This window comes from Silene latifolia, chromosome 5 (genome assembly GCF_048544455.1).
Source record: "Silene latifolia isolate original U9 population chromosome 5, ASM4854445v1, whole genome shotgun sequence".
Lineage (NCBI taxonomy): Eukaryota > Viridiplantae > Streptophyta > Magnoliopsida > Caryophyllales > Caryophyllaceae > Silene > Silene latifolia.
The window spans coordinates 15,053,957-15,066,553 of NC_133530.1; the positions used below are offsets into that span (position 1 = coordinate 15,053,957).

Here is a 12,597-nt window from a genome sequence, read left to right on the forward strand (position 1 = left end):
TGATCGGCGCCGGCGGCTTCCTGTTGTTGCTATTGTCATTATTATTATTGGTTCGAATAGTCTTTGCACAATGCGGTGTCTGCTTTGCTCCGAGTACTCTGTGTTTGTTTCTGTTATTAAAGGAATATTATTACTGTTATTATTGTTGTTACTATGATTATTATTTAAATTGTTGTTATTATTAGTGTTGTTATTATTGTCCTTATTGTTAGCGGAAGTGTTTGTTGGTGTTACTTTAGTTGTTCTTATTGTTGTCGAAAGCAAAACGTTCGGTTTTGGGGTCTGTGACGCTCCTGCTTTGTGTTTGACTGCATTTTCTTTAGTAGTAGTGCTGGGGTGTGTGATTAATTCTCTTTTTTCTTTTTTTTTTTGCAAAATTTCAGCAATTTACAACAATCTGTCAAAGACCATATGCACTTGGACGTGTCGAGTGTTTTATAGTATACACAAAGCTCCTCTAAGATTTCCGGAAACTGAATTCTGGTGTCGTCTAAACAAGACCTTACCATGTTAACGCCATCTATCACAGTCCCGGAGCGAGGGAGGCAGCAGAGAAGGGAAATGATGGAATTAATTACCTTGCCTTGTATCTTCATGAACTGCGACGTGTTCTTGACTGGTCTTGCACTACTACATTCTTGACGATGTATGACTGGTTGAAGGTAGACACATTTTCCTAGATTTTTTTTTTTGATCACATTTGAACTTCTGTTTTGAGATAGCATCTTCTTTTAGCACAGACAATTAAATTGTACTCGGGCACTGAACCGCTAAAACATAACAAATATTAGCTGTAGGCAAGTAGTCAAATTAGGAGCTTATTAGACATCATGCGAAAGTTGGAGATATTATAAACATGCTTTGACACTTATACTTGAACACAAACAAATTTGTTGATCTTATCTTATCGTTCTTATTTGTTTCATAGTATTGTCTAAGAATTAAAGTACTTCATTATGAGTATAAGTATATAACACGTGTGTTTTCAGTTAGAAGATATTCATGCAAGCTTGTTTCTTGGCAAATGTGATGCGAATTTGAATAGAGCAAACCACAAGCAAGGACAGAACCAAACAAAAACAATGAGATTTTGCAATGGTATTTGCTTGTTCCTTGTGCTGATTGGTGTTATATGGGCTCATATGCTGGTAAGTGCTCATAATAAATATTTTAAATTAAATAAATAAATAAAAACACTAAATCTGTCAAAAAACATCAAATACTAAAAATCCACATGTATCCTTTCCCTCCATTGTGCCCTCTCCGTCACCATACTCTCCTCAAGCCCCAGAACGATATGAGAGTTCTGGGGCTTGAGGAGAGTATGGTGACGGAGAGGGCACAATGGAGGGAAAGGATACATGTGGATTTTTAGTATTTGATGTTTTTTGACAGATTTAGTGTTTTTATTTATTTATTTAATTTAAAGAAATTAATTTATTTATTTTTCTCTCCTTTATTACACACTTTTTCAACAACCACTTTCTTATCCGGATCCTTAACCCTATTTCGGTTTTTAAAAATCGTTTTAATCTTTTCTCTCGATTTAAATTTTAAGTTTTTATAAAAAAAAAAGACGGAATTCGATTTTAAAACCCCTAAGTTCACCTTGACTTTCCATTACATTTTCGTTCTCCCTTTTGTTTTTTTATCTTCCCCTTTGTATTCGCATTTTGAGGCGTGCGTTCACCCATGGACGGTTCGAAAGGATGATTCATGTCAGCCGACCCCAAATCATTTTGGGATTAAGGCTCTGATGTTGTTGTTGTTGTTGTTGTAGGAAATCAGTAGCATACTCTTGACTTTCTCTGTGATCGTATCATATGAAAATAGTGAAAAAATATAGAGGATATGGTGTTTTACATGGACAATCAGGTAAAAGAGAGCAGCCCAGCAAACTGTACTATTGTTAAAAATTTAAAATAGCCTATGAAGTAATCTTCAAGACTTGATTAATACAATAGGGAACTGGTTCCATTTCACATAAGTTTTCTGATAAATTTAACGAAGACGGATAGTTTTCTTAGCTTCTAGAGAATGATAGGTTAGAGAATGATAGGTTAAGAACTTGCCAATGATAAGTTTTCCGGGTGTTCTACTTCATGTATTCATGTAATATGGCTTTGTACACTATAAACTTAATCAGTAATCTATTTCTTCCTCCGTTCCATTGAAGTGTTTACAATTTCTATTTTAGGCTGTTCCATTTGATTCTTTGCGCTTCCGTATATGGATATCTTTTGCTCAATTAAACGACCAGCATACCCTTATTTACTTTTTTTATCTTTTGGTGCCTGCGTGACAAAAGGCGTGAGACTTACATTAGGGTATTTTGGTAAGTAAGCATATGTCCGCTCTTTTTTTTAATACTAAATTTGTGGTTCTTTTAACAAAAAAATGCTAGATTGCTGATATACAGCACTACATGGGAAGAATGGGAAGCCTGCATTTTTTTTATTGTTCAGCTCTTGGGTCACTTATTTATTATTTACTTATAATGGTGTGCGAACTTATGTAGGGTGCGAGTATCTTGGCTTGGAAATTCAACCAACCATCAATTGTGTTGAGCCAGCTGCATCTCTCACGAGGCGTCACCAGCCTGTTGTTATGATGTTTGTTGAAGCAATAGACTTCATTCCGGTGTAATGGACAATTCTATTAGAGTAAGCGATCTGGTGTCATATATCAGTTCAAGCTTTTTGTTAATTTAGGTCGTACAACTTAAATACTCCTTCCATTTGTCTCCTTTGCTTTTTGCTAATCCGATTTTCTTCAGGTTCGAAATATTGAAACGCTACAATGCATCAAGACATTGACGGGCCATACTTTTGATATTATGTCTTTTCTCTCTTGGGATCAATTTTTGTTGTCATATTCTCTGGACCGAACTGTAAAGGCTAGTCCTCTATAAAGTTGAGGAGCAGGACTTCTTTTTGTACCTAAATTCTATATTTGTGAGTGTCCGTGTCTTAAAATTGACACTTTTATCATGCTATCTACTGCTCTGGACATGGTGTCCTATGGAAGAGAGCCCTGGCGATTTTCGCGATGTGTCGTCGTACCTAGCTACAGGTATCTGCTTATTACTGATCTGCTTTTTCTGGTGGAATTCCTTCAGGTTTCAGATATGCGTTTTTGCCCACTTTCGTATATGGTGAGTTGCCCTGTCGAATCTTGTGTTGCTCCCTGCCATTATGGCCATTCTTTTTTAATATAATCACACATGGTGCGAAGAAAGAATCATCCAAGTCTGGTTATTGTTCCTGTGTTGGGAATCATGCATGGAACTTGCATTTTTCCCCTTACAAGAGACTGATTTGAACACTAATTTAATTACTTTCAATTCTTTATTTATGTCATTTCTGTTTCATTTTGTGCTTTTTTTTCTCATTGGTTTCATCTTCTGATAAGATGTACCTTGTTGAAATTAATCAATGTAGTTAGCTGTACATTATTATTATTATTATTATTATTATTATTTTTATTATGCTTACTTGTGATTCAGTTAATATGTTATATGTATGTTCTTTTTTTTTTCATTCCCTGGTTACATTATTTGAGTTTGCTTCTTTATTTTTTTTCAAGGCTTTGCATTTAGTTTTATCTGGGTGACTATGTGGCAAACAAATCAGTGATGTTTATGGAAGGGATGATGCCTAAATTATCGACTATGTTTTTTTTTTTTGTGTTTCCAAAATCAAGACTTTGTTTGTTATAGTTCGTCGAAAGGATATTTTTTTCCCTTCGAGAGCTGATTATTTTGATATAATGGTGAGAAGTCGGAAATGTGATGATTTAATGGCAGGGAAAATATGGGTTTTGTTAGGATTTACCTAGCTCACTTTATGTTAATGGATTGTTAAGATGTGAGGAAGTATATGGTGGTCATGATCAGCAATGTGAGCAAGCGGGTTATTTTGATTGGTAAATTTCGTATTGGTTGGATACAATTTAAAATGAAGGGTTACGCCAAGTGTACTCAGGGTCGGTGAGGGCGTAATAAGGAGGGTGAGGGAGGGCGTGAACAATAGGAAGAAGAATGAGGTGAAGCTGTGTGATGTCGTTCTAGAGAAGCAGAGAGAGCCGACATGTGGGCTCGTCCAACGGATGGGGTTGTCAAAATAGATGTTGACGCATGTGTCTTGGCTGATAGAGGGACTGGTTCAATGGAAAATTGATGACGGTACTGTGCAGTGGTGTGTGGTGACACAAGGGGTCATTGAGGCGGAAGCAAAAGAGGCGAAGGCTCACGAATCGCTTAATTTTGTTCTTAGATTAGGGACCCTTATTTGTGTAACATGTCATCTTTGACATATACATTTGATTATCTTTATCACAAATTAATATGGCTGCAAAATGTTTGAAGAATTTGTGGCTCATGTTATATATTCAAAACGGGTAAAGCGGTGTTTATATATTATGTCGTATGGAGTTTTGATTGTTAAATATGGTGAATGTGAGTTAATATAGAGTCGAAGTAAAACAAAGCTCATCGCAAAACTTAGATATTTAAACGGTGGTCTAAATATTAGATTTTATTGTATTAGAGAGTAAGCAAGCTGCAAAACTTCAATTTATTGTCTTAAATTATTGCTCTGTTTGGCTAATTTATTTCGAGAAAAAAAATGCGCAACTTCGTGATAAGCTTGCCATTGTCGAGCGCAAAACAAAGCGAGAATCACGGATTCACAGTTAAAAGTAAGTTTGCCATCTTTTCTATTTTAGTGTATCTCCTTTCTTCAGTAACTCTCCTTTCTATAAGAGGGTACTGCAATTAAGATAACCTACAATTGAACATCATATTTTATAATGATGATGACATATTAATCACCTATATCATCATGTTATCAAAAGAAAAGTATGTCTATTATATACACAATGCATTTGTGCTCTTTGTTAATGTGTCGATTCGACAATAAGACGGACCTAAACAATTTTTGCTGTGCATTACTTCTATCTAATGTTTATATCACTTCTTTGTAGAGGAAATACCATCTATGATGCAAGATTTTAGAAGAAAAGCTAATAGTATCTCCAATTGAAGTGCTAGCCCCTCTCATGGTCCTTGAGAGGGAAGAAGTGTGAGCAATGGTGGATCCCAGTTGGGAGGCACAAGCAATAGCCGAGTTCGCCGTCACCCGTCGGGAGGAGCGGAGAACTTCTCTAGGTTGTCTTGTAATGGGTACTTCACAAGATACAACAAGCTGCTAGCTCACTACTGCTTAGAGTAAGATAACTAGCATCGACGAAAAAGGCTAGATTATTTAATATCGAAAAGGTGCCGATTTAGGCTCACCTTAAGCTTAAATATAATTCATTATTTATTTATTTGGTTTGTTAATAACAAGATATGAAGATTGTACAAAGAGGCGCAGTATACGTGTATCTTCCTAATAAGCGTTTTAATGCTTTTTACAAATGTGACGGTAGACAGTCAAAGATGTAAGTATTATTTTTTATTTTACCGAAGGATTTTTAAGTGATTTCGCATCGATGACCCACAATGTATCAATGACCCACAGCCGAGAGATGAGGATAAAGATGAGGATGATCAATACTAGAGAGAGAGAGAGAGGACGAAATAAAATAGTCATGGAAGGAGGAGCGAGAGGATAATTATTTATATTCGATTTCAACAAAACGTTTGCTAAGACGTTTAATATCTCACGATCCACAACGAAAAAGCTTTGGAAAATCATCATTTTGGTAGTAGGTAATTAAGCAAAAAAGAGTTTAAGAGCCATTTTGTTTCGTACCGTCATACCACAGATTTATAAAAAAAGTAATTGAATATAAAATAAATCCAGTTATCATGGTAAACTTGCCTCTTTCAAAGCATGTTATTTTAGTGTTTAAGAAGCAAGCTAAATCTGTATATATCATTGCTCTATTAGTCTCTAATAACATTGGTTTGATACATAGAGTAAATGTAAGTGACAAAAGCTAAAAACGGGTATCTCTTACCAAACTAACATTTTTTTAGGACACGTAGAAAATCATTTGAAAGGAGGAAAAGAACAATTTCAAACAAGGAATAAAGACAATTACACAGGTATTAATAATTTGTTACGGGATTTTATACATAAGCAAGCATTTACAACTAATAATGTACAAGATTGTTTTTCCAACAATTATGTTAGAACGTATACCTGACTACCTGTAAATAGTAAGGTAGCATTATTTAGAATGTTATTACGACAAAGCGGTATTAGAAATGGTGTGACATGCATCTCTAAATTCAGCGCTTAGCTTGACATGTAGCTCTAAATTGACATGTAGTCCAATTATTCTCAAAGTAAGAAGGTTGTGCAAGATGTTACTATCTTTTGAAATATGATCTGCGCCACTCAATTGGCCATATCCTCTTTAAAGATTAAACTTAACTCTACCATGTTGGAATTTTAATTTATACGTCTTTGTTATGTTCGACTATGCAGTTCCTTGAGTAGCATTACCATTTCTGATGTTTATTACCCTTTTCAGTGACTGTCACCTTGTGAACGGCGAGATTTACAAATCTTAAATTACATCTTTGAACCTCTATGATTTTCTACGATATTTTTGTTTTTTCAAAAGACGTATTAAAAGAAGCCACATGTGATGACAACATTTATTTTCTTAATTTGGAATGGGGGTGAATTCTCCCATATATATTTATATATATTTTAAAATATAAGTTATGTTCACTAAAGTTCATCTTTTGGCCGGGACCAACAAATATTTTTACTGTCAATTCAAATAGCTATATTTGAGAGTTGGTGGCCGTATATGTTTTTGAATATTTCCTCTTGTTTGATCTACTCTCATATAAATGATTGTTGACAATGCATTAGTTTTTATTTTTTCGGTGCATACACGAGTTTCGCTCTATGCTGTCAGATTTGAGAAGTGGCAACCTTATACGAATCAATAGTAGTAAATCGGACAATGGTTAAGAAGTGTTATTATCCGTCCGTATTGAAAATTAAAAGCAATATCGAACGTAAAATTTTAATTGTTTTCGTGTCCAACCAGGGGCGAAACCAGGATTTCTTATTTGGTGTAGCAGTACTAGACCTTGCAAACGGGTCGTTTGCTTCGGTTTCGGATCGTGTTAAATTGGTTCGATTTAAGGACCTTAGTTTTGGTTTGATTTTAATCGGGTAGATTTCTGTTAGCCCCTTTAATCGGCTTGTACTATTTTGAGTCGGGTATATTTGGGGTCAGGTCATCATAACATATCAATCAAGACATAGATAGACAATTTTTATCAATCAATTAACAATACTTAATCGACTTGTACTATTTTGAGTCGGGTACATTTGGAGTACTTCGTATCATTAAGAACACTACAACAACGAGCATAGCACATATAATAATATGAAAATTTACAAAAAAAAAAAAAAACATAATAGAGAAGTTGTCTGTGTTATATTGTACACTTAGCAGAATTGGGACTTGAAAATTGACAATGGTATTTTCGCCATTAATTTAGTAGTTAATTAGTTATAAATAATGAATATGGGAAATTGGAAAATCATTAAACAATCTGAACGAAGTATTAATGTCATTCTTGGAAACAAATAAAGTAAAGGAACAACGAATCCGCGTCCACTACTCACTAGTAATTATGGTAATAATGACACTTAATTATGAAATAATGGTGTAGCATTCCTAAATTTCCTCTTAATTTTTTTCAAGTTTGGTGTAGCAAATGCTATACCATGGGAGTGCGTGGGTCCGCCTCTGTGTCCAACTGATGGACCGTGTCCGTTTACAATACTATTTATTCATTTTTTTTTTCATATTGTACGTCGTATAGTGCTTACCGTCTTCTATCCAGATCTTAGGAAACGTGAATTGCAATGTCCACTCCTGCTATGCCGCTTACTAATGAGGTCGTCTAAATGATTAACCAAATTGGGGTTCCGCGCCCGGTAGGGCGCGGAGCAACAACTAGTCTACTAAAATATCTAAATTTACTAAAAAGTACCTCCCCTAAGTCTTAGCCAATTGTAATCATTTGTCTTTTGCATGTTTGTCGATACTCATTTCATTTCGTAAAAATTTTTACTCAAGTGTAAAAATTATGTTCATTTCGTAAATATCTTTACTCGCGTAAATGTAAATATCTTTACACACGTTTGTTCCAGTACTCAATTTGCTATTCACCAAAAACAATGGCTCGAAATTCATTAATAAATAGTCATACGACATCTACAACATGTGTCAAATTTGATCGGATACAACTCGACTAGAACCAAATAAAATAAAATCTCATTTAAAGAAAGATCTGTAAACTTGAATTGCTCCTTACTTTCAAAAAAAAAAGCAATGGCTCAAAATGAAAACAAGACCGTTGTGAATTTAAAAAAGTGAGAATTGACAACGTGAAATGCGTCATAAGGTGAAATTTTGTACTTCACAATGCAAGTTTGTGGAAAAATCGGTAATTAGGTAAGAATTCTATGCACTAGGAGAAATTTGCTCATGAAAGAAAATATCTTTAAAAATGATAATGGCCAAATGTCTAGGTAGGAAGTTTGTAGGCATATTCGGTTAGTCTCTCTTAAAATTAAGGTATTTGTTTTCACTAAAACGGATGAAGTATAATGGTATAATTAGGACTGTTCAAATAGATAAGACAAACTTTTATTATTTTTTAGATATTTAATTTTTTTTGTCTCGTCCATGCAAATAAGTAATACTACCCGTTTTCACTATATAATGAACACCTTTGTCTTAAACAATAGTTTGTATTCGTATAATTGCATAGCACACATAGTTAAAAGGTTTTCTCCTCCGTATAGGAATTAGGAAGTTGTTAAAAGTTGGGAGTCTTGTAAATTCCCTAAATCTCCTTTACTACTAAGAGAAAGAGAATAAAATTATTAGTAATTTTCCCGCCTAAGTTGCATAATTCTCATATGAGCCTATTTATTTGGATATTAAATCACTGAGATGATAATGAATATGAATAACAGCCCACTAAATTGTAGTATGAAAATGAATAACAGCCCACTAAATTGTAGTTAAAGGTACATCCCACTATATTTGGATAATCTAGGGTATCTACATAGTATAAAACACTTTTTTTAGTAGGGACCCCATGTTCATTGTAGCTGTTTAATTACTCTTTCTCCTATATTCAGTTTGTGTTTGTTTTGCATTTCTTTCTCTCTTTTTCAAGGGTGACAACCGAGTTCATCGTATTTTGAGGAAAAAACAAAAAAAATATAAAAGTCACTTAAATACAAATATATTGAAGAATTAGTAAAAAAATTTAAAAAAAACATATAATTCAGACTTGATCTTATTAAAATAATCTCATTAATTAACTAGATTAATAAATACAACTCAGAAACAACCTAATTTTTCTTTATAATCAAATTAGTAAGGCATAATAAGAAAACCTTAAATACCATATTTATTCAAACCTTAGTGAAATAATGTGAATGAAAAGAGATAGAAATGAGGAAATTAGAGTTTTCATCATTTAATACAAAAATAAAGTTTAAAAAAATTAAATTTATTCGTTAAAATTACTGAAACTGAAAAAAAAAATCTAAAAACCTGAAAATAAAGTAAATTTTCGAAACTTCAAACTAATGGTTAGAAAGAAAAAAAAATAATTGTTAAAATTCGTTAAATAGGAAAAAAATCAGAATTGCTTTGCTAAAAAAAATAAAAAAAAAATTAAACCAGAAAAATATGGCCAAAAAAATTCACCCAAGTTTTTTAAAATTGAAATCAAAGAATACAAAAAAAATTTAGAGAGAGAGAGAGAGAGAGCAGAACTGGGAGATTAAGAGTTCAACTGGCGCACCAATAATCTTGAAGAGGCGATAGTTTTGAGGTGAGACGGAAGTGTACTGAGAAGCAGGTGAAATATAAGACGGCAGGATTTTGGCAGTGGTAGGGACGTAGGGTTATATGTTTGACACTTTGAGGCAGCAAAATTTATGAAGAATGAGGGTACATGGAGGGTTATGAGTTACATGACTTATGAATATGGGAGGTCATGGGTCAAATAATCGGGTTTATAATTCTTTCGGTTAAATAAAATGCGAGTTTGGCCCATATTAGGAATGTTGACTAAGCCATATTAATTAACATAACTTTTAATCTTATTTTAAGTAATATAAAATGACTATTTGAAACATATTCATACAATTTGTTTTTGTTATGTATGGTGTTAGGTTTGTCTTCAGTTAGTCTCCCTTAAAATGAAAGTATCCCGCCTTATTAACATTAAAACGGATAAGTACCATTTCATTTGAGCATATAAGACAAATCTAAATCTTTTACTTTTGACCAATTCTTATTACTTGACCCAGTAACCTTAAAATGGCGATACTCGGGCTAGATCGAGCAATTTGGATTCCACGTGTATTATTATATGGTTATTTCTGGCATTTTTTTATACTGATTCACATCAAGTCGCCTATAAACGAGCTTAATCAATTCATTATAGTTGCATTCGGATTATGCAAGTCGGGTTAATTTAGATTACGCTAAACAGATTGGCCATGTCGAGATAAAATATGGATAAAAATAAATAGGGGTCGAATCATAGTTAGAATACGGGTTAAAAATAGTCTGTGACACATTTCGTTTACCAATTTTTACATTCTCTTAAATTAAAAATATGACTTATAGTCAAAAATTTTAAATATGCCATAATATAATACTTAATTGCGGATTTTCTGACAATAAAATATATGTTCAACAAATTTTATCAATGTAAACCGTGCAATTTCTTATAGATTTTTACCTGGTTCATTCCGGATCCTTAACTCTATTTCGGTTTTTAAAAATCGTTTTAATCTTTTCTCTCGATTTAAATTTTAAGTTTTTATAAAAGAAAGACGGAATTCGATTTTAAAACCCCTAAGTTTACCTTGACTTTCCATTACATTTTCGTTCTTCCTTTTTGTTTTTCATCTTCCCTTTTTATTCGCATTTTGAGGCGTGCGTTCACCCATGGACGGTTCGAAAGGATGATTCATGTCAGCCGACCCCAAATCATTTTGGGATTAAGGCTCTGATGTTGTTGTTGTTGTTGTTGTTGTTGTTGTAAATCGTGCAATTTCTGCACGGGCGTAAAACTAGTTTGATACAAATGCGGAATCTAGCTAGTAACGGATTTTAACTAACTTAAGGGGATATTTAGTTCGTAGTTCTACCTCGAACCAGGTGCTAATAACGATAAGATTGGAGCTCAATCCTCAAACGCCAATTCAAAGTACAATCTCGAATTTTTGTATACAAACTGATCGAGAATGATTAAAAGCTTGCAATGGTTTTTGTTTATTTCAAACTTCAAAATTCATAATCTGCCTAAAAATTACAAACTAAACCCCCTATAAATAACTATAGTCTTCTTAACCCACAAGAAATCTATTAACTCCTATTCAAAGGAATTGCTTCGTTTTTTTTTTTAACTTCTCTCTCTACTTTCTCTCACCCCATTTTTCTCTCTAAAAACCCTAGCCTCTAACAATCAAATTCGGGGCTTCCATCGACCATTAATCGATGGTAAGCCCCATTAAAGTTTTATTTATCAATTATTAGTATGAAAATTATGAATCCATTAATAAAAGTCTCCGTTTTGGTGAGATCCGTTTGTCTGTCTCCAATTTCGGAGTTTTTTTTGTCATTTATATCATTCTAGGGTTTTGTTTTATTGGAAATATAGATAAAAGCGGTTTGTTGATGATTTGTCATACGACGTACTCTACAATTGATACGCGTTATTCGCCGACGATCTATGGTGCCGATAAAAGGTAAATTTTCTCCATCAATGAATCAAATGAAGGATCCCCTTTACATGAAGAGAGCGATACAAGGACGAGCCGAATTGTCATATCATGTTTTGAGATCCCTAGTTTTACGAGAGGAATTTGTCCTTTGGCTTCTATTAGATTTGTTGTTTTCGATTATACCTATCTCTTGTAAGTGTCGTTTGCGATTTATTAATGAATTGATCTTTTCCTTCAAAAAAAAAGAAAAAAAAAAAAGAAATCTATTAACAAAAAGATAATTAAAAGATAACTAAAATTCTAAACTTATTAATCAATAAGATCTAGCAACTAATAAAATCTAATCTTATTTCTAGTTTTATTTTGTATCATACTCCCTTTCTTCAAAAGAATCGTCCTTATTCTTAGAACCATGGAATCCACCCGGATCAAATATAAGTGCTCGTTTGGTTGTCCGTTGGAATCTAACTCCATAGGAATACCGAAATCATGGGAATTAAGTTCCCACATGAAATTCATGTGATTTTAGCAAACCCGCCGTTTGGTTGCCTATACAGGAATTTAATTCCACAGGAGTTTGCAACTCATTGGAAAATTAAATTCCCACATTTTGCCAAAAAGTGGGCAGCCAAACAAGTCCCTCTTTTCTAATTCATGGAATTTTTCAACTCCCATGAATTTTAAGGGGTAACCAAACAAGCACTAAGTCTTATGAGTCTTGATGCGAATTTGATGTTGATGTTGAACATTAGCAAGAACCACGAACATAGTGTCCGACCACCTTTGATGCAACCTTGTAGCTCGTTTATTGCTCCTAATTTAAAAGCCCTCTTGTGCCAACTCAACTCGTGCCTTC

At 33.6% G+C, this 12,597-nt stretch overlaps 2 long non-coding RNA genes across 3 annotated transcripts; both read left to right on the forward strand.

Moving 5' to 3' along the window:
* The first annotated feature begins 381 nt into the window (after positions 1-381).
* LOC141656815 (uncharacterized) lies at positions 382-3,154 on the forward strand. Of its 2 annotated transcripts, XR_012548569.1 has the most exons (5): positions 382-662; positions 990-1,148; positions 2,519-2,663; positions 2,777-2,896; positions 3,119-3,154. It is a non-coding gene; the product is annotated as an uncharacterized LOC141656815 (long non-coding RNA). The 2 variants fall into 2 exon arrangements; XR_012548568.1 differs by lacking the exon at positions 990-1,148 and having other exon boundaries at positions 397-662.
* A 1,475-nt stretch (positions 3,155-4,629) lies between these two features.
* LOC141656816 (uncharacterized) lies at positions 4,630-5,492 on the forward strand. The gene is made up of 2 exons (XR_012548570.1): positions 4,630-4,698; positions 4,984-5,492. It is a non-coding gene; the product is annotated as an uncharacterized LOC141656816 (long non-coding RNA).
* Positions 5,493-12,597: the final 7,105 nt, after the last annotated feature.